Source organism: Oncorhynchus mykiss, chromosome 17, assembly GCF_013265735.2.
Source record: "Oncorhynchus mykiss isolate Arlee chromosome 17, USDA_OmykA_1.1, whole genome shotgun sequence".
Taxonomy (NCBI): Eukaryota; Metazoa; Chordata; class Actinopteri; order Salmoniformes; family Salmonidae; genus Oncorhynchus; species Oncorhynchus mykiss.
In genome coordinates, this window is record NC_048581.1 from 73,422,691 (window position 1) to 73,444,547 (window position 21,857).

Below are 21,857 nucleotides of genomic sequence, written 5' to 3' on the forward strand. Positions count from 1 at the left end.
CAGTTCACATCAGGCAATGCTTCTTGTGAATAGAAAACTCAAATTTTGTGAGTGTTTTTATAGGGCAGGGCAGCTCTAACCAACATCTCCAATCTCGTCTCATTGATTGGACTCCAGGTCAGCTGACTCCTGATTCCAATGAGCTTTTGGAAAAGTCATTAGCCTAGGGGTTCACATACTTTTCCCAATCTACAAGGTGAATGTTTAAATGATGTATTCAATATAGACAAGAGAAATACAATAATTTGTCTGATATTAGTTTAAGCACACTGTTTTTGTCTATTGTTGTGACTAAGATGAAGATCAGATCAAATTTGATGACTAGTTTATGCACAAATTCAGGTAATTCCAAAGGGTTCACATACTTTTTTCTTGCCACTGTAACTGTTTTAACCCTGTTTGAACCCAAGGAAGAGTACCCGCTACCTTGGCAGCAGCTAATGGGGATCATAATAAATACTAAATACTAAACCGGTGTAAGAGTCATGAAATACCATCATCCTCGAAGAGATTCATCCACACTGACCGTCACACTGAACCGTCACAAAGGTCTTACAACATGAACAAAGACTCCCTACTCTGCAAACTATAACACTTGCAAATTATTGGGTTTCATGCAATAATAAGCATTACAGTGGAGAACAAGCCTACAGCCTTTTACCCCTGTAATTAATTTGATGTTCAGGACCGGATCAAGCCTTTTGGGGGTTCTAATCGAGCAAATGTTAGTGGCCCACTTCTTGACAGCAGAGAGACAAATGTACATTTTAAAGTTCATTTCCTAAAATTCTACACCTTGTTGCAGTTTTAAAGCAAAATTTTCTGCAGTTCTACACACTTTGCCATGGGGCAGAGAGAACATTTTGCATGTGCCCTGTGTGCCTGGTCGGTATTCAGCCAAGATAACTACAAGTTTAGATAACTGGCTAGAGTAGAGTAACTGTCGGTGACTGACAAAATGAGAAAAACAGCTGATGCCCAAACAAACATGTCACTTAAGCCTTAAGCTGCTGTTCAGGATGACCAAAGTTGACATAAAAAATAACACAAAAATACAACAAAAAAATATGCCCCAGGGAAAGATTGACATCTCTATTGACTGCATCTTGAATATCCATTCCCTCAGGTGTTTGGATAAGCCAGTATCTCCTACTCAGTTGTTTTTATTTCTTCATTTTTATTTTGTCTTTATTTCTTTACTTACCTATTGTTCACCTAATACTTTTTTTTGCACTATTGGCTAGAGCCTGTAAGCAAGCATTTCACTGTTCATCTGTTGAATTTGGTGCACTTGACAAATACACTTTGATTTGAGCCATCAGAAGAGGGTCTGGATCATGACTCATTCCATTTTGAAGAGGGGCACCCTGGGCCTTTTCCTTATGAGCTGGGCAAAGTGAGTACAGACTCATAGTTTGGACATCTACAATATATTTCATCAGGTAGTTGCTGACCCTGTAGCCTGTTCAGTGTCCCAGAATGCTCTTATTATTTCCCCGTTTCTCCATCATACTGATTCTAAACTGTATATTCTCACTACTCTGTTTCAGATCCTTGTTGAGTGACAGTACCATGTGGCATTTACATTTTGGGGGGAGGGAGTGGACAAGTAGCCAAAGGGACTTCTCAGTATGACCAGAGACAGGCATGATGATAGTCCACAAGTCTGTGGACTATGAACAGAACCTGTCACGCTCGTCGTGGGTGGAAGAAGGTGAGGACCAAAGCGCAGCGTGGTAAGTGTTCATGCTGTTAATATTTAATGAAACAAACTGAACACTGAAACACAAAACAACAAAGTGAAAGACCGAAACGCCAACGAAACAGTCCTGTCTGGTGAAGACACACAACAGAAAATAATCACCCACAACTCAAGGGTGAAAACAGGCTACCTAAGTATGGTTCTCAATCAGGGACAACGATTGACAGCTGCCTCTGATTGAGAACCATACCAGGCCAAACACAGAAATCCCAAATCATAGAAAAAAGAACATAGACTGCCCACCCCAACTCATGCCCTGGCCATACTAAAACAAAGACAAAACAAAGGAACTAAGGTCAGAATGTGACAGAACCAGAACCTGAAGAGTAGCAAATACTCAGAAATCAGCCAGCTAGGAAACATTCATCTATTTATATTTTCCTGTATTTCTTGACAATATTTACCAAATGTAATTGATCTGTCATATTTATCATAGCTTTTATGCAGCTCAAACAAGGTACATAACTAACAATTTCATTCCACAGCTTACATTTGAGGTAATAAAAAAGTCAGACTCTCAGGACATAAATGAAAACCCACCAGTCTTTGGGAAGGATATGTATGAGGTCAGCATTGGAGTGGCAAATACACAAGGTAAACAATGCTGGTACTTGGTATAGAGTAGGAAACTCTAGTAACATTTTGTGTCACTATATTCCAAAACCAAAATATCCTCCTTTTGATACAGGATCCTTTCTAGTCAGATTCCCCAAACTCAACATGTCACTATGAAATCACATCGGTGACGCCAGACACACCAAACACTTGAGTTCTTCATCGACAACAATGGTGCCATCACATTCAAGGGATGCTTGGAATATCAGGAAAGTCTCATAGAATGAATGAATGAAATAAAGAATTCATTAATTCATTAATGCAGTAGTTGTAATGGAGAAGAACATTGCTTAATATATATTACTTAACAACTTTGAAGTATGTTGACACATTTTGTTAGGCCTTATTCTAAAATGGATTAAATTGTTTTTTTTCCCCCTCAACAATCTACACATAATACCCTATAACGACAAAGCCAAAACAGGTTTTTAGACATTTTTTAGAACTGGTCGCCCGGCCAAACTGAGAAATCTGGGGAGAAGAGCCTTGGTCAGGGAGGTGACAAAGAACCAGATAGTCACTCTGACAGAGCTCTAGAGTTCCTCTGTGGAGATGGGTGAACCTTCTAGAAGGACAACCATCTCTGCAACACTCCACCAATCAGGCCTTTATGTCAGAGTGGCCAGACGGAAGCCACTCCTCAGTAAAAGGCACATGAAAGCCTAATTGGAGTTTGCCAAAAAGCACCTAAAGACTCAGACCATGAGAAACAAGATTCTCTGGTTTGATGATACCAAGACTTTTTTGCCCTGAATGCCAAGCGTCACGTCTGGAGGAAACCTAGCACCATCCCTACGGTGAAGCACAACATGTGACATGTGAGGTACATGTGAGGTATCTGATTTTACTGTTTTTGTATGCAAATCACCTGGTGCTTTACCACCATCGGGCCAATCCCTATTTTACTCTGTTTATCACTTGTGCACAGACTGCAGAAAAATTCACTGTGATGGTGGAAGCAATGGACGAAGTTGTCTGCCTGTCAAGTTCAGGTATTCCCAAATTGGGGTGCAATGCCGTTGGGGGTACGTCAAATACAAATATGATTCACAAGAAAAATATATATTAATAATAATAATTTTTTGGTTATTTAAACATTTTTTGTTCACATTTTAGAACAGTCCATTTAGTAAGGCCTGCGTCCATAGAGACACATACCAGCTCTACTGGTAGTACTGCTACTACCAACAGTACTACACCTGCACCTGTTGACGACACAAGTTGTTCTGCTTCCACGAGCACATTCAATGCTATGCTCAGTAATTCTACGTTTGTTGTTAGCCCAGCTAGCATGAACACTGACAGTTGTGAATCTGATGCAGCCGAAGAGCTACTGCCCCATTACCCGGGAAAGCACCAAACAACAGACAGGGACATTGGACCACAGAAGAGGTGCAATATGATGGGAACTACATTGATTTGGGGTTCACTTATATTGGAAGTAGTGCCTTTCCTCAGCCACAGTGTGTTATATGTGCAAAAGTACTATCTCAGAACTCGATGAAACCTTCACTCTTGCGCAGACATTGAGAGATCAAAACATGCCAATTTGAAAGAAAAGCCACGGGAGTATTTTGAGCGAGAATTAAGATGAGTTTTGAGTGGTAAGACATGTATAAAAGCAACAGATATCATTAATAAGAAGGGTCTAGAAGCGTCTTCTATGGCAAGCTACCGAGTGGCTAGGACAGGCAAGCCCCATACTATTGTGGAGGATTCTTCATTCTTCCTGCTGTCGCGGATATGGCTGGGACAATGCTGGGGGAAAAGGCCCAAAAAATTAACTATACAGACAATGCCTTCATCAAACAACACTGTTTCACGAAGCATCAGTGACATGGCAGAAGATGTTTTGAAACAATTACTGCTTCGCATACAAGCTAGTGAATTCTATGCGTTACAGCTGGATGAGTCAACAGACGTGGCGGGCCTGGCACAGCTCCTGGTATATGTCCGTTACGTTTATGGGGGTCAATTAAAGAAGACATCCTCTTCTGCAAACCACTGGAAACCAGGACAACAGGAGAGGATATTGTTTAAGTACTGGACAGTTTGGTGACATCAAATGGACTTTGGTGGTCAAGATGTGTCGGTATCTGTACTGATGGCGCAAAAGCCGTAACATGGAGACATAGTCAAGTGGACACTACAGTGAAAATGGTTAACTTTGTTAAAGCAAGGCCCCTGAACTCTCGTGTATTTTCTGCACTATGCAATGATCTGGGCAGCGACCATGTAACGCTTTTAAAACATACAGAAGTGCACTGGTTATCAAGGGGCAAAGTATTGACACATTTTTAAAAATTGATAGACGAGCTTATAGTTTCCTTTACTGACTGTAATTTTCACTTGTCTGACTGCTTGCATGACGACGGGTTTCTCACACGACTGGCCGATCTGGGTGATGTTTTTTCTCACCTGAATGATCTGAATCTTGGATAACAGGGACTCTCCTCAACTATATTCAATGTGTGAGACAAAATTGAGGCTATGATTAAGAACTTGGAGCTCTTCTCTGCCTGCATTAACAAGGACAATACACAGGTCTTTCCATCATCATACCATGATTTGAACTCAATCTTACGGACAATGTCAAATGTGATATAGCGAAGCACCTGAGTGAGTTGGGTGCGCAATTACACAGGTACTTTCCCGAAACGGATGGCATTAACAACTGGATTCGTTATCCCTTTCATGCCCTGCCTCCAGTCCACTTACCGATATCTGAACAAGAGAGCCTCATCGAAATTGCAACAAGCGTTTCTGTGAAAAATTAATTTGAATCGCACTGTTAAGACACCGATGCCCTTTGCAACCATGCTCTAATGTGAGAGTGGAATCTCGGCTCTTTCTAGCATGAAAACTAAATACAGGCACAGACTGTGTGTGGAAAATGATTTAAGACTGAGATTCTCTCCAATACAATCCAACATTGCAGAGTTATGAGCATCCTTTCAAGCACACCCTTCTCATTAACCTGTGGTGAGTTATTCACAATTTTCTATGAACAAATAAGGTTTTGTATGTAAGATGGTTAAAAAAAAAGTTTTTTTATTTTTTTATTTCACCTTTATTTAACCAGGTAGGGCAGTTGAGAAAAAGTTATAATTTACAACTGCGACCTGGCCAAGATAAACCAAAGCAGTGTGACAAAAACAACACAGTTACACATGGGATAAAGAAACGTATAGTCAACAACACAATAGAAAAATCTATATACAGTGTGTGCAAATGTAGAAGAGTAGGGAGGTAAGCAATAAATAGGCCATAGAGGCGAAATATTTACAATTTAGCATTAACACTGGAGTGATAGATGTGCAGATGATGATGTGCAAGTAGAGATACTGGGGTGCAAAAGAGCAAGAGGGTAAGTACACATATGGGGATGAGGTAGTTGGGTGTGCTATTTACAGATTGGCGGTGTACAGCTACAGTGATCGGTAAGCTGCTCTGACAGCTGATGCTTAAAGTTAGAGAGGGAGATATAAGACTCCAGTTTCACTGATTTTTGCAATTCGTTCCAGTCATTGGCAGCAGAGAACTGGAAGAAAAGGCGGCCAAAGGAAGTGTTGGCTTTGGGGATGACCAGGTGGGTGTTGCTATGGTGACCAGTGAGCTGAGATAAGGCGAGGCTTTACCTAGCATAGACTTATAGATGACCTGGAGCCAGTAGCTTTGGCAACGAATATGTAGTGAGGGCCAGCCAACGAGAGCATACAGGTCGCAGTGGTGGGTAGTACACTATATGGGGCTTTGGTGACAAAACGGATGGCACTGTGATAGACTACATCCAGTTTGCTGAGTAGAGTGTTGGAGGTTATTTTGTAGATGACATCGCCGAAGTCAAGGATCGGTAGGATAGTCGAGGATAGTCGAGGATCGGTAGGATACGAGGGTATGTTTGGCAGCATGAGTGAAGGAGGCTTTGTTGCGAAATAGGAAGCTGATTCTAGATTTAATTTTGGATTGGAGATGCTTAATGTGAGTCTGGAAGGAGAGTTTACAGTCTAACCAAACACCTAGGTATTTGTAGTTGTCCACATATTCTAGGTCAGAACCGTCCAGAGTAGTGATACTAGTCGGGCAGGAGGGTGGGGGCAGCAAACGGTTGAAGAACATGCACTTAGTTTTACTAGCATTTAAGAGCAGTTGGAGGCCACGGAAAGAGTGTTGTATGGCGTTGAAGCTCATTTGGAGGTTTGCACAGTACTGTCTTTTATCGATGGCGGTTATGATACCGTTTAGGACCTTGAGCGTGGTTGCATAGATTGCATAGTGGAGAAGGTACGGTGGGATTCTAAATAGTCGGTGATCTGTTTGTTAACTTGGCTTTCGAAGATTTTAGAAAGGAAGGGCAGGATGGATATAGGTCTACAAGAGTTTGGGTCTAGAGTCTCTCCCCCTTTGAAGAGGGAGATGACCGCGGCAGCTTTCCAATCTTTGGGGATCTCAGACTATACGAAAGAGAGGTTGAATAGGCTAGTAATAGGGGTTGCAACAATTTTGGTAGATAATTTTAGAAAGAGAGGGTCCGGATTGTCTAGCCCAGCAGATTTGTGGGGATCCAGATTTTTCAGCTCTTTCAGAACATCAGCTGTCTGGATTTGGGTGAAGAAGTAGTGGGGGTGGCTTGGGCAAGTTACTGCAGGGGGTCTCTAGATGCTGAGCCAGGTGGAAAGCGTGGCCAGCCGTAGAAAAATGCTTATTGAAATGATCGATTATCGTAGATTTATCAGGAGCGGTAGAGATACTCTGAATGATTGGCTATGAGAAGCCAACTGACATTTACTCCTGAGGTGCTGATTTGTTGCACCCTCGACAACTACTGTGATTATTATTGTTTGACCATGCTGGTCATTTATGAACATTTGAACATCTTGGCCATGTTCTGTTATAATCTCCACCTGGCACAGCCAGAAGAGGACTGGCCACCCCTCATAGCCTGGTTCCTCTCTAGGTTTCTTCCTAGGTTTTGGCCTTTCTAGGGAGTTTTTCCTAGCCACCGTGCTTCTACACCTGCATTGCTTGCTGTTTAGCTAGCCGATTTCTGCACACCAGCATATACAAATTATTAACACTACAGTACAGTTGTATCTGTCGAACTGCTTTGCTTTATCTTGGCCAGGTCGCAATTGTAAATGAGAACTTGTTCTCAACTTGCCTACCTGGTTAAATAAAGGTGAAATAAAAAAATAAAAAAATAAAAGTTGGAGCAGCATGTAAACATATTGTTGAGATCAAATCACTTCTGCAAATTGTTTGAAGTTCACTGTTGGCAGAATGTGAAAAATCCAAACACAATCAATATGTCATGTAGTTTATTAATGGATTAGTAACAATACAAGTTTCCCACAGTGTCAATGTGAATTTTCACTTTCAAGAGAAATACAATTATTTGCTTTTGTACAACCATAACCAAGTTAGCAAGTGGAAAATGTGTATACATTTGGGCATTCATTAGACATGCCCAAATGTAGAAAATAAAATGTAGGTACATTGCTTTGGTCCAATCTCTAAGAAGTAAACAAAGAATAATGGCTCCCCCTTCCACTCATTGGGCAAAATCAAGAATTGGATGCTTCTTCTAATATGTAGAGAAATTACATTACCATGAATGAAAGTTTCTTAGTGGTCAGAATAAATGAAGTACACAATTGTGATTACTGTGCAAATAGTTACAAGCCAGACAAAAAAAAAAAAAAGATTAAACTTTGACAAGGCACAAAGGAGAAAAGAAACCATAAAATATTAAATTTGGTCATTTAGATTTAATTACTACAGGGCCAATAACAAGTGTTTCAAGAGAGAGGGAAGGAATCTTCGGACACTTCAGTGTCAACTCTTACATAAATAACAGTAAAAGATTAAAACAAACAAAAAGAGATGCCAAGTGATTGTAGTTGGAAAGCATCTAGGAAACTAAAACGAGACAAAAAGCTAACGTTAAGGACAGTAAGTGAGGTGGAAAAACTGCATATCCATTTTCACACCCTTGCACTGTCCACTTTGGGCATGGGGTTGGCACTCCCAGCACTCCTGCCACGATAGACCCCTCAGAATCCACTGCCCCTCAGAAATCGACCCGGAACCCCAAACGTCTCCACATTCAGCGTCCTTTACTCCGCCCAGGTGGTCCTGATACACACAGAGGGGAGAAAAAAGTCAGATTTAATTCACCACTCCATCATCAAACAGGAAAATGGTTTAAAAAAGACCTGTTAATTTTTTTTATATACCTAAAATTAAATCTCAGATGAGACTGTCAAAGAAGCATTGTTTTGTCGTAGTAGAACTTCTCCCCTGGAGGATCCTCGTCCACTGTGCCCTCGCTGTTCTGGCCCTTACTAACCCCAGAGTCCACCTTCTTCTCTGGGTCTGAATGAGAACAACCGAGGGTCACATTTTTATACAGGGATTAAGAAGAGAAAGACCACAATCTCCAAACCACATCTTAGGTGTGGTTAAAATATAGACTATAGGCTACGGCTTGCTGATCTCTGCAGGCAAGACAATTTACTGCCTAAATTGAAGACCAGAGTTAATCTAGGCAAATCAAATCAAATGTTATAATTTTACACATGGTTAGCAGATGTTAATGTGAGTGTAGCGAAATGCTTGTGCTTCTAGTTCCGACCATGCACTAATATCTAACAAGTAATCTAACCTAACAATTTCACAACAACTACTTTATTCACACAAGTGTAAAGGAATGAATAAGTACATACAAATATATGAATGTGCGATGGCTGAACGGCATAGGCAAGATGCAGTAGATGGTATAGAGTACAGTATATACATGAGATCAGTAATGTAGGGTATGTAAACATTATATAAAAATGGCATTGTTTAAAGTGGCTAGTGATACATTCATTACATACATTTTTCATTATTAAAGTGGCTAGAGATGAGTCAGTATGTTGGCAGCAGACATTAAATGTTAGTGATGGCTGTTTTTCAGTCTCTCGGTCCCAGCTTTGATGCACCTGTACTGACCTCGCCTTCTGGATGATAGCGGGGTGAACAGGCAGTGGCTCGGGTGGTTGTTGTCCTTGATAATCTTTTTGGCCTTCCTGTGACATCGGGTGGTGTAGGTGTCCTGGAGAGCAGGTAGTTTGCCCCCGGTGATGCGTTGTGCAGACCTCACTACCCTCTGGAGAGCCTTACGGTTGTGGGCGGAGCAGTTGCCGTACCAGGCGGTGATACAGCGCGGCAGGATGCTCTCGATTGTGCATCTATAAAAGTTTGTGAGTGTGTTTGGTGACAAGCCGAATTTCTTCAGCCTCCTGAGGTTGAAGAGGCGCTGCTGCGCCTTCTTCACCACGCAGTCTGTGTGGGTGGACCATTTCAGTTTGTCCGTGATGTGTATGCCGAGGAACTTACAACTTTCCACCTTCTCCACTAATGTCCTGTTGATGTGGATAGGGGGGTGCGCCCTCTGCTGTTTCCTGAAGTCCACGATCATCTCCTTTGTTTTGTTGACAATGACTGTGAGGTTATTTTCCTGAGACCACACTCCGAGGTCCCTCACCTCCTCCCTGTAGGCCGTCTCGTCGTTGTTGGTAATCAAGCCTACCACTGTAGTGTCAACTGCAAACTTGATGATTGAGTCGGAGATGTGCATGGCCACGCAGTCGTGGGTGAACAGGGAGTACAGGAGAGGGCTCAGAACGCACGCTTGTGGAGCCCCAGTGTTAAGGATCAGCGGGGTGGAGATGTTGTTACCTACCCCCTCACCACCTGGGGGCGGCCCGTCAGGATGTCCAGTACCCAGTTGCACAAGGCGGGGTCGAGACCCAGGGTCTCGAGCTTAATGACGAGTTTGGAGGGTACTATGGTGTTAAATGCTGAGCTGTAGTCGACGAACAACATTCTTACATAGGTATTCATCTTGTCCAGATGGGTTAGGGCAGTGTGCAGTGTGATTGTGATTGCGTAATCTGTGGACCTTTTGGGGCGGTAAGCAAATTGGAGTGGGTCTAGGGTGTCAGGTAGGGTGGAGGTGATATGGTCCTTGACTAGTCTCACAGCACTTCATGATGACGGAAGTGAGTGCTACGGGGCGATAGTCATTTAGCTCAGTTATCGTCGTTTTCTTGGGAACAGGAACAATGCTCGCCCTCTTGAAGCATATGGGAACAGCAGACTGGGATAAGGGTTGATTGAATATGTCCGTAAACACACCAGCCATCTGGTCTGCGCATGCTCTGAGGACGCGGCTGGGGTTTCCGTCTGGGCCGGCAGCCTTGCGAGGGTTTAAATGTTTTACTCACGTTGGCTGCAGTGAAGGACAGCCCACAGGTTTTGGTTTTGGACCGTGTTAGTGGCACTGTGTCCTCAAAGCGAGCAAAGAAGTTGTTTAGTTTGTCTGGGAGCAAGAAATCGTGGTCCGCGATGGGGCTGGTTTTCCTTTTGTAGTCCGCGATTGACTGTAGACCCTGCCACAAACCTCTCGTGTCTGAGCCGTTGAATTGCGACTCTACTTTTTCTCTATACTAACGCACAGCTTGTTTGATTGCCTTGCGGAGGGAGTAGCTACACTGTTTGTATTCGGTCATGTTTCCGGTCACCTTGCCCTGATTAGAAGCAGTGGTTCGCGCTTTCAGTTTTGCGCAAATGCTTCCATCAATCCACGGTTTCTGTTTGGGGAATGTTTTAATAGACGCTGTGGGTACAACATCACCGAAGCACTTAATAATAAACTCGCTCACAGAATCAGCGTATTCATCAATGTTACTGTCCAACGCTATGCGGAACATATCCCAGTCTACGTGATCAAAGCAAGCGTGGAATCCGATTGTTTGGACCAGCGTTGAATAGACCTGAGCACGGGCGCTTCCTATTTTAGTTTCTGTCTATAGGCTGGGAGCAACAAAATGGAGTCGTGGTCAGATTTTCCAAAAGGAGGGGGGGGGGGGGTGCTTTATATGCGTTGCGGAAGTTAGAATAACAATGATCCAGGGTTTTGCCAGACCGGATCGTGCATTTGATATGCTGATAAAATTTAGGGAGCCTTGTTTTCAGATTAGCCTTGTTAAAATCCGCAGCTACAATAATTGCAGCCTCAGGATATAGGGTTTCCAGTTTACATAGTCAAATTAAGTTCGTTCAGGGCCGTCGATGTGTCTGATTGGGGCAGGATATACACGACTGTGATTATGATCGAAGAGAATTCTCTTGGTAGATAATGCGGCCGCATTTGATTGTAAGGATTTCTAGGTCAGGTGAACAAAAGGACTTGAGTTCCTATACGTTGTTATGATCACACCACGTCTCATTAATCATAAGGCATACACCCCCGCCCTTCTTCTTACCAGAGAGATGCTTGTTTCTGTCGGCGCGAAGCATGAAGAATCCGGGTGGCTGTACCGACTCTGATGATGTATCCCGAGGGAGCCATGTTTCCGTTGTTGGGATCGGCTAAACTTTGAACATTGAGATATTAAATACATGATAAAGACAAAGCCTTGAATAGAAGAGTTTGTAAAAAGCCAGAAGACTTTGCAATGTATTTGATGGAGGAGAGGAGAGCGATGTGTTGATATAGGCAAGACAGAGGGATATCTGTGGGTCAGGAGGTGAGGTCAGTTCCCCTTAACTTTTTATGGCTGGGGGCAGTATTGAGTAGCTTGGATGAATAAGGTGCCCAGAGGAAACTACCTGCTACTCAGTCCCAATTGCTAATATATGCATATTATTAGTATATGTGGATTGAAAACACTCTGAAATTCCTAAAACTGTTTGAATGATGTATGTGAGTATAACAGAACTCATATGGTAGGCAAAAACCTGAGAACACATCCAACCAGGAAGTGGGAAATCTGAGGTTGGTCGTTTTTCAACGTTTTTCAACCCTATTTTGGGATATTCATCATGTTGCACTTCCTAAGGCTTCCACTAGATGTTTGAGGCTTCTACTGTAAAGGAGGGGCTCATAAGGGCTCTTTGAGTCAGTGGTCTGGCAGAGTGCCACAAGCTCGTGACGCTCGTTTATGTATGAGTTAGCTAGCGTTCCATGGCTTTTCTACAGACAAAGGAATTCTCAGATTGGAACATTATTGAAGATTTATGTTAAAAACATCCTAAAGATTGATTCTATACATCATTTGACATGTTTCTACGGACAGTAACGGAACATTTTGACATTTCGTCTGCTCATAGTGAACGCGCTTCGTGAGTTTGGATTTGTTTACAAAACGCGCTAACAAAAGTAGCTATTTGGACATAAATGATGGACATTATCGAACAAAACAAACATCCCATCCTGGGAGTGCATTCTGATGACGATCATCAAAGGCAAGTGATTCATTCTCTCGCTATTTCTGATTTTTGTGACTCCTCTTTTGGCTGCAAAAATGGCTGTGTTTTTCTCTGACTTGGCTCTGACCTAACATAATCGTTTGTGGTGCTTTCGCCGTAAAGCCTATTTGAAATTGGACACTGTGGTGGGATTAACAAGAAGAAGTGTATCTTTAAAATGGTGTGAAATACTTCTATGTTTGAGGAATTTTAATTATGGGATTTCTGTGGGATTTCTGTTGTTTTGAATTTGGCGCCCTACACTTTCACTGGCTGTTGTCATATCGTTCCCGTTAGCGGGATCTCAGCCCTATGATAAAAATACTTATTTTCCACCATAATTTGCAAATAAATTCATAAATAATCCTACAATGTGATTTTCTGGATATTTTTTTCTCATTTTGTCTGTCATAGTTGAAGTGTACCTATGATGAAAATTACAGGCCTCTCATCTTTTTAAGTGGGAGAACTTGCACAATTGGTGGCTGACTAAATACTTTTTTACCCCACTGTATATCCAATAGTTCCTCCCGACTGTATGTAATAAAACCTAATATTTCCCGGGGTAACAATGTAAAAAATAAGACATTAAAAAACAAATACTGCATAGTTTCCTAGGAACACGAAGCCAGGCGGCCATCTCTGACCGGCGCCGGAAGTATAGGCAGTAAGTGAGCTAGTGGATGTTGAGTTTTCTACAAGAAGCTCTTGCAACCCCTATTACCAGTCTGTTCAACCTCTCTTTTATATCGTCCAAGATCCCTAAAGATTGGTAAGCTGCCGCGGTCATCCCCCTATTCAAAGGGGGTGACACTCTTGACCCAAACTGTTTCTAAAGTCTTCGAAAGTCAAGTTAATAAACAGATCACTGACCATTTCGAATCCCACCGTACCTTCTCCGGCTGTGCAATCCGATTTCCGAGCTGGTCATGGGTGCAACTCAGCCACGCTCAAGGTACTAAACGATATCATAACCGCCATCAATAAAAGACAGTACTGTGCAGCCGTCTTCATCGACCTAGCCAAGGCTTTCGACTCTGTCAATCACCATATTCTTATCGGCAGACTTAATAGCCTTGGTTTCTCAAATGACTGCCTTGCCTGGTTCACCAACTACTTCGCAGATAGAGTTCAGTGTGTCAAATCGGAGGGCCTGTTGTCAAGACCTCTGGCAGTCTCTATGGGTGTACCACAGGGTTCAATTCTTTCTCTGTATATATCAACAATGTCGCTCTTGCTGCGGGTGATTCCCCGATCCACCTCTACGCAGACGACACCATTCTGTATACATCTGGCCCTTCTTTGGACACTGTGTTAACTAACCTCCAAATGAGCTTCAATGCCATACAACTCTCCTTCTGTGGCCTCCAACTGCTCTTAAACGCTTGTAAAACCAAATGCATGCTTTTCAACCGATCGCTTGCCGCACCCGCCCGCCCAACTAGCATCACTACTCTGGACGGTTCTGACCTAGAGTATGTGGACAACTACAAATACCTAGGTGTCTGGCTAGACTAAACTCTCCTTCCAGACTTATATCAAACAGCTCCAATCCAAAATCAAATCTAGAATCGGCATTCTATTTCGCAACAAAGCCTCCTTCACTTACGCCGCCAAACATACCCTAGTAAAACTGACTATCCTACCGATCCTCGACTTCGGTGATGTCATCTACAAAATGGCTTCCAATACTATACTCAGCAAACTGGATGCAGTCTAGCACAGTGCCATCCGTTTTGTTACCAAAGCACCTTAAACCACCCACCACTGCGACCTGTATGCTCTCGTCGGCTGGCCCTCGCTACATATTCGTCGCCAGACCCACTGGCTCCAGGTCATCTATAAGTCTATGCTAGGTAAAGCTCCACCTTATCTCAGCTCACTGGTCACGATAACAACACCCACCCTTAGCACGCGCTCCAGCAGGTATATCTCACTGGTCATCCCCAAAGCCGCCTTTGGCCGCCTTTCCTTCCAATCCTCTGCTGCCAGTGACTGGAACGAATTGCAACAATTGCTGAAGCTGAAGACTTACATATCCCTCAATAACTTTAAACATCAGCTATCTGAGCAGCTATCCGATCGCTGCAGCTGTACATAGTCCATCTGTAAATAGCCCACCAATCTACCTACAGTACCTCCTCCCCATATTGTTTTTATTTACTTTTCTGCTCTTTTGCACACCAGTATCACTACTCTCACATCATCATCTGCTCATCTATCACTCCAGTGTTAATCTGCTAAATTGTAATGCATTTATTGAAAATCAGAATTATTTTACATTGTTGGATATAAAATCAATAAAACCACTCTCCTGTTCAGCTACAATGTAACGATTGCAGGCATGTGCTTTGTCTGTGGCAGTAATGTAGGGTTGTGTTGGCAGGCAACCGCAGGGTGCATGTGACCCGTATAGTGCCTAGGTAGAGGTTAGCACACTTACCATGTGCTTTACATACTCTCGCTTACAGCTCGCTGCCACCGGCTACCCCTTGTGGTGAATTGGGGAGCAGCTTCATGCACAAGTCTCCCCTTGCCGGTACAAAGCCTCTCCATGACCAAGATTCCTGTCGGGCCTCTTCGCGGCGGCACACATTAACTTGTTGTCTTAAAACTCCAGGCTAATCTGCAGGGGATCTCGGAGCAGCAGTGGGCCTAAGAGATGCGTCTGTACAGGCCCACCTCTGTGTGGACACATCCTGGCAGCCATCAACCACTGTCCCGCTGCCTTGTGGGTTAGTCTGGTACGACAAAGGCTAGGGGAGGCACCCTGAGAGAAAAGCAGCGTGCTGGCAGCGCGTGGTAGGTGCGCCGCTACCTCGGCATTGGCTACAGAGGTAGGAAACATCAGGACTGGTTCGATGAGAACGCTGACACCATCACAACATTACTGGACAATATGCACAGGGCTACTCAACTAGCCCCACATCTACTACCCGTCGCAAGCAATGGCGTGCATCCCGCAAGGAAGTGCAAACAACCTTGCATGCTCTGCAGAACAAATGGTGGACGAATAAGGCACAGGAAATCCAAATTTATGCTGACATAATGACTTGCACAATTTCTACAACTCAACTAAAGCCATCCATGGCCCTAGAAGTCGCTCCATCATCCCCATTAAAACAGCTGATGGTCTGACTTTCTTGAAGGACCAAAACCAGATACTGATGAGGTGGGCTGACCAATTTGGCTGACCAATTTGAAGCTCAATCAGCATTCTCCTACAGACCACTCCATCTTGGAAGAACTGCCTGTCTGTCAACCCATCCAAGACCTCAACCATTCACCAACCTTACAGGAGGTGTTATCAGTTATCTGTTCCCTCAACAACAAGACTCCTGGCGCTGACAGCTTCCCGGTAGAGCTACTTAAGAAGGGAGGTTACTTACTGAGGTTTGGGACCGGGAGATCTTCCCCCAGTAGCGGTGGGATGCAAACATTGTCACCATCTATAACCATCAGGACCTTTTCATAGCCTTGTCGACCTCTCCAAGGACTTTGACACTGTGAGCAGGGAACTACTATGGAGCATTCTATTCAAAGTTGGCTGTTCAGACCAATTTGCCAACATCTTTTGCCAGTTACATGATGGGATGATGGCTTGGGTGGCCATAGGAGGGCAGGAGTCAGTGCCCTTTGGAGTAAGCATCGGTGTGAGGCAGCGGTGTGTGCTGGCGCCGGTACACTTTAACATCTTCCTCCTATGTGTCACCCAGCTTCTCCAGAAGGAGCTTGAGGAGAGCAGGGGTGTTGTGGTGGACTTCAGGCTGGATGGAAACCTAATCAACATCAGGAGGCTCCAAGTAACCACCAAGATTTTGATGGAGCGGGTTCTTGAGCTGCAGTACACTAATGACTGTGCTCTTGTGGCCCACACTCCGGAAGACCTTCAGTCTGTCCTTGTAGCGGCTGTGAGTGTCTATTTAAAAAATCTAAATAATAACATTTATTTATTTAGAAAAGTCAGTCAAGAACAAAATCTTATTTACAATGGATGGTCTGCACAGGCCAAATCCGGATGACGCTGGCCAATTGTGCTCCATCCTATGAGACTGCCAATCACGGTCAGTTGTGATACAGCCTGGAATTGAACCGGGAGACATACAACCTTTCCTGCCCCTGCCAACACAGACTGCATTTGCCCAACCTGCAATAAAGTTTGTGGATCTTGGATTGGACTCTACAGTCACCAAAGAATTCACGATTAACTCAGAAGTGGAAGTCATCACCGAATATGATGGACTACCATAAGCAGTAAGCAAGATGTAGGGTTCAGCCAGGAGTTGATGGACAGTCGGAAGAGAAAATTAAAATGGTAGGAGAGATATCCCAGCTCGAAGTGGTTTCAGATTTCACAAGCTATGTCTCACAGGCTCAGAAAAAATATATATACAGTCTTGGTCAAAAGTTTTGAGAATGACACAAATATACATTTTCACAAAGTCTGCTGCCTAAGTTTGAATGATGTCAATTTGCATATACTCCAGAATGTTATGAAGAGTGATCAGATGAATTGCAATTAATTGGAAAGTCCCTCTTCGCCATGCAAATGAACTGAACCCCCAAAAAACATTCCACTGCATTTCAGCCCTGCCACAAAAGAACCAGCTGACATCATGTCAGTGATTCTCTCATTAACACAGGTGTGAGTGCTGACGATGACAAGTCTGGAGAACACTCTGGCATGCTGATTGAGTTCAAATTACAGACTGGACGCTTCAAAAGGAGGGTGGAGCTTGGAATCATTGTTCTTCCTCTGTCAACCATGGTTACCTGCAAGGAAACACGTGCTGTCATCATTGCTTTGCACAAAAAGGGATTCACAGGCAAGGATATTGCTGCCAGTAAGACTGCACCTAAATCATCCATTTATCGGATCATCAAGATCTTTCAAGGAGAGCGTTTCAATTGTTGTGAAGAAGGCTTCAGGGAGCCAAAGAAAGTCCATCAAGCGCCAGGTCCGTCTCCTAAAGTTGATTCAGCTTTGGGATCGGGGCACCATCAGTACAGAGCTTGCTCAGGAATGGCAGCAGGCAGGTGTGAGTGCATCTGCGCGCACAGTGAGGCAAAGACTTTTGGAGGATGGCCTGGATTCAAGAAGGGCAGCAAAGAAGCCACTTCTCTCCAGGAAAAACATCAGGGACAGACTGATATTCTGCAAAAGGTACAGGGATTGGACTGCTGAGGACTGGGGTAAAATCATTTTCTCTGATGAATCCCCTTTACGATTGTTTGGGGCATCCGGAAAAAAAGCTTGCCCAGAGAAAACAAGGTGAGCGCTACCATCAGTCCTGTGTCATGCCAACAGTAAAGCATCCTGAGACCATTCATGTGTGGGGTTGCTTCTCAGCCAAGGGAGAGGGCTCACTCACAATTTTGCCTAAGAACACAGCCATGAATAAAGAATGGTACCAACACATCCTCCAAGAGCAACTTCTCCCAACCATCCAGGAACAGTTTGGTGACGAGGAATGCCTTTTCTAGCATGATGGAGCACCTTGCCATAAGGCAAAATAACTAAGTGGCTCAGGGAACAAAACATCTATATTTTGGGTCCATGGCCAGGAAACTCCCCAGTTTAATCCCATTGAGAACTGGTGGTCAATCCTCAAGTGGCGGGTGGACAAACAAAAACCCACAAATTCGGACAAACTCCTAGCATTGATTATGCAAGAATGGGCTGCCATCAGTCAGGATGTGGCCCAGAAGTTAATTGACAGCATGCCAGGGCGGATTGCAGAGGTCTTGAAAAAGAGGGGGCAACACTACAAATATGGACTCTTTGCATCAACTTCATGTAATTGTCAATAAAAGCCTTTGACACTTAAGAAATGCTTGTAATTATACTTCATGTAACGGATGTGAAACGGCTAGCTTAGTTAGCGTGGGCGCTAAATAGCGTTTCAATCAGTGACGTCACTTGCTCTGAGATCTTGAAGTAGTAGTTCCCCTTGCTCTGCAAGGGCCGTGGCTTTTGTGGAGCGATGGGTAACGACGCTTCGTAGGCGTCAGTTGTTGATGTGTGCAGAAGGTCCCTGGTTCGCGCCCGGGTATGGGCGAGGGGACGGTTTAAAAATTATACTGTTACATTGATGCTGTTGACCCGGATTACTGGTTGCTGCGGAAAAAAGGAGGAAGGTCAAAAGGGGGGTGAGTGTAACGGATGTGAAACGGCTAGCTTAGTTAGCGTGGGCGCTAAATAGCGTTTCAATCAGTGACGTCACTTGCTCTGAGACCTTGAAGTAGTAGTTCCCCTTGCTCTGCAAGGGCAGCGGCTTTTGTGGAACGATGCTTCGAGGGTGACTGTTGATGTGTGCAGAAGGTCCCTGGTTCGCGCCCGGGTATGGGCGAGGGGACGGTTTAAACTTGTACTGTTACATTGATGCTGTTGACCCGGATTACTGGTTGCTGCGGAAAAAGGAGGAAGGTCAAAAGGGGGGTGAATGTAACGGATGTGAAACGGCTAGCTTAGTTAGCGTGGGCGCTAAATAGCGTTTCAATCAGTGACGTCACTTGCTCTGAGATCTTGAAGTAGTAGTTCCCCTTGCTCTGCAAGGGCCGCGGCTTTTGTGGAGCGATGGGTAACGACGCTTCGTAGGCGTCAGTTGTTGATGTGTGCAGAAGGTCCCTGGTTCGCGCCCGGGTATGGGCGAGGGGACGGTTTAAAAATTATACTGTTACATTCAGCATTCCATAGTAACATCTGACAAAAATATCTAAAGACACTGAAGCAGCAAATTTTGTGGAAATTAATATTTGTGTCATTCTCAAAACTTTTGGCCACGACTGTATACTGTGTCCGTTGGAACCAGGACTATTGCTCAACGCAAGCCAGTTTGATCTGGGGTATCCACATATCGATTTATAAAGCGAAAATGTCAGTCGGAACAGGCACCAGAACAACGCAGGTCCTACATCTAAAAGGTTACCTTCCTAGTCATTCTATCATTTAAAATCCAAAGTGCTGGATTACAGAGCCCCCCCCAAAATAATTGTCACTCAATAATTTTAGAGCTCAATGTAGTTATCCTGCTCCCTAAAGTGATGAGAATTCATAAAGAAGGAATGAAAACACAGCAGGTGTTACTCAAACTATGTACCAGGCTGTACCAGAAGCCCTCATTCCTGTTGTCTGAGTTTACCACTGGAGGCAGTCGTCCCCTGAGACTGAGGATCATCTCTGCCAGAGCGTTCGGGAGGTTGACCAGACTCCGTTCTTTGCTGCTGGGCGGCAGACTGGCCACTTCTGTGGACAGAATTATCCGCTGGTACTGTCTGGACAGCCTGCTCTACCACCAGGCCTCTTCTCACTGGAAGGCTGTGAAGTCCTGCTCCTGAGGAAGGCCAGGGAATAATTGGGAAAGACGTTTCAAGAGATCTGGGGACAGTTTCCCTCAGACATCATTAGATGAGATGCTACATGGTGACAAAGTTTAAAGACATAGCAGTTATGTACAAGGGCCTCATAACAGTTCAAGGGCTATTTTGACAAAATCTTGAAATAAAATACATCATGAAGGTGGTTGTGTGTTTGATAGGGTCTCTCTCCAAGAAAGTTTCACTCACCCAGACCCAAGGCAGCAGTATACTGCTGGCTGAGTAGAGAGCTGGCAGCCAGCTGGTTATAGGAAGACACCATACTCCTGTAGGGACTATAGGGGGCCTGGGATAGGTATGTGGCAGAGGTGCTGCCAATGGACCTCTACAAAAAGCAAAGCAAACAAATGCTTATGGGTGCGTTCCTCTGTCCAGATCTTACAACACCTGGATAGGTATTTAACGCATCAGTTAACCACATCAAAAATATTGTAGCTTTTGGAAGTAGAGTTAATAACTGCACCATTTAAATTCGGGGGACAAAACCAATTGCCAAACAACACCTAAATTGAGGGAAACTCACCCTTTGCCAAAGCCACCGTCGAGTTATCCTTGTCGAGTGAATACAAAATGCCCTAATAACGAATCCAGGCTTTAGATATTAGACTTATTTTACTTCCACTACAAGGTATTCCAGTGCTCATTGTTTCTGTTAAGTAGCTTTTATTTCTACTTCTCAACACAAGCCGTCTTGTTTGAGTATTCCCTGAAGCAAACACCAAACTCGAATGTATCAGCAGGTGCACAATTTGTTAAAGCTGGTGCTTTATGTTACAAACCCAATTGGGGGACACATGTCCATTAAAATTATAGCCTAGGAGACAAACGAAATGATTGTCGTAACACTGCAACACGTCCCTTTAATAGGCCTAGAGAGCAATGTTTAAATTGGATTTAGGGAATAGCCTAAACGTTTTCTGACAACTCAATATGGATTTAGGCTACCCATGGCACATAGGCCTATCATTGATGGGGCATGAAGTGTCCTATGCACTGTGGAATGTTAAATATATTTTTCAGTTGTTCATGCATCTAAAAACCAATCTGTTCGATATGTTTTTTTTGTGCGCTCTTTTCTCCTCTCCATCTTTGAGGGGAGACACGCAACCCTATTTGTGGGATACATTAACCACAAAAAAAATCGGTAGCTGGTGCTCATCTTCATCTATAATCACAAACATTCAGTGACAATTTCCCGATTAATCATAGTCCTGGCCAAAAAAAACAACACTTTCATTGGAGATTCTCAGTTAATAAGTGTAATTTTGAAAAATACTACTAGGCAGCTGTGTCTGGGAAACCAACCCTTTTAGGGCAAGGGCTAAGGTTTCTAGGCAATGATGGCACAGATAAATAGCCTTCAACATATTGTCATTGTCTTATTTTTTTGTTTTAATTGTATATATATATATATTTCTACATTTAGGCCACGAGATATGCACCGCAAAAATGATATATAGGCATACACACGCCTAACAATATGAATTTCCTATCAAAAACAGCAAATTCTCAAGTTGGATCATTTTATCAATTCCATAAATGTATTTCACACAGAACCCAACTTTTCCTGTGTTGACACTCCCCATGTGGTTTTGACAGTATGCAAAAACTGTATTGTAAGAGGCGTGGCCAAACTAATTTCTACAGTGACGTTCCAAACTAGCTGAACAAAAACAGCGTAGCCATCTTGAAGCCCCAGAGCAAAGGACCCAGATGCACTCCACCTGGGAATTTGTCTAAATGTAGGGTTAAAATTCTGTCGCTACCCATAATTTCATCATCGAATATATAGCATTGAGTTATTCCA

The 21,857-nt window shown here is 43.6% G+C and overlaps 1 long non-coding RNA gene across 2 annotated transcripts; it reads right to left on the minus strand.

Annotated features, from left to right (window-relative positions):
* Positions 1 to 7,688: 7,688 nt before the first annotated feature.
* On the minus strand, positions 7,689 to 21,707 carry LOC110494540. Of its 2 annotated transcripts, none has more exons than XR_005037067.1 (6): positions 20,574 to 21,707; positions 20,240 to 20,375; positions 19,816 to 20,007; positions 11,689 to 11,799; positions 8,614 to 8,752; positions 7,689 to 8,512 (listed from the first exon to the last, which is right to left on the minus strand). It is a non-coding gene; the product is annotated as an uncharacterized LOC110494540 (long non-coding RNA). The 2 variants fall into 2 exon arrangements; XR_005037066.1 differs by having other exon boundaries at positions 19,774 to 20,007.
* Between the last annotated feature and the right edge of the window lie 150 nt (positions 21,708 to 21,857).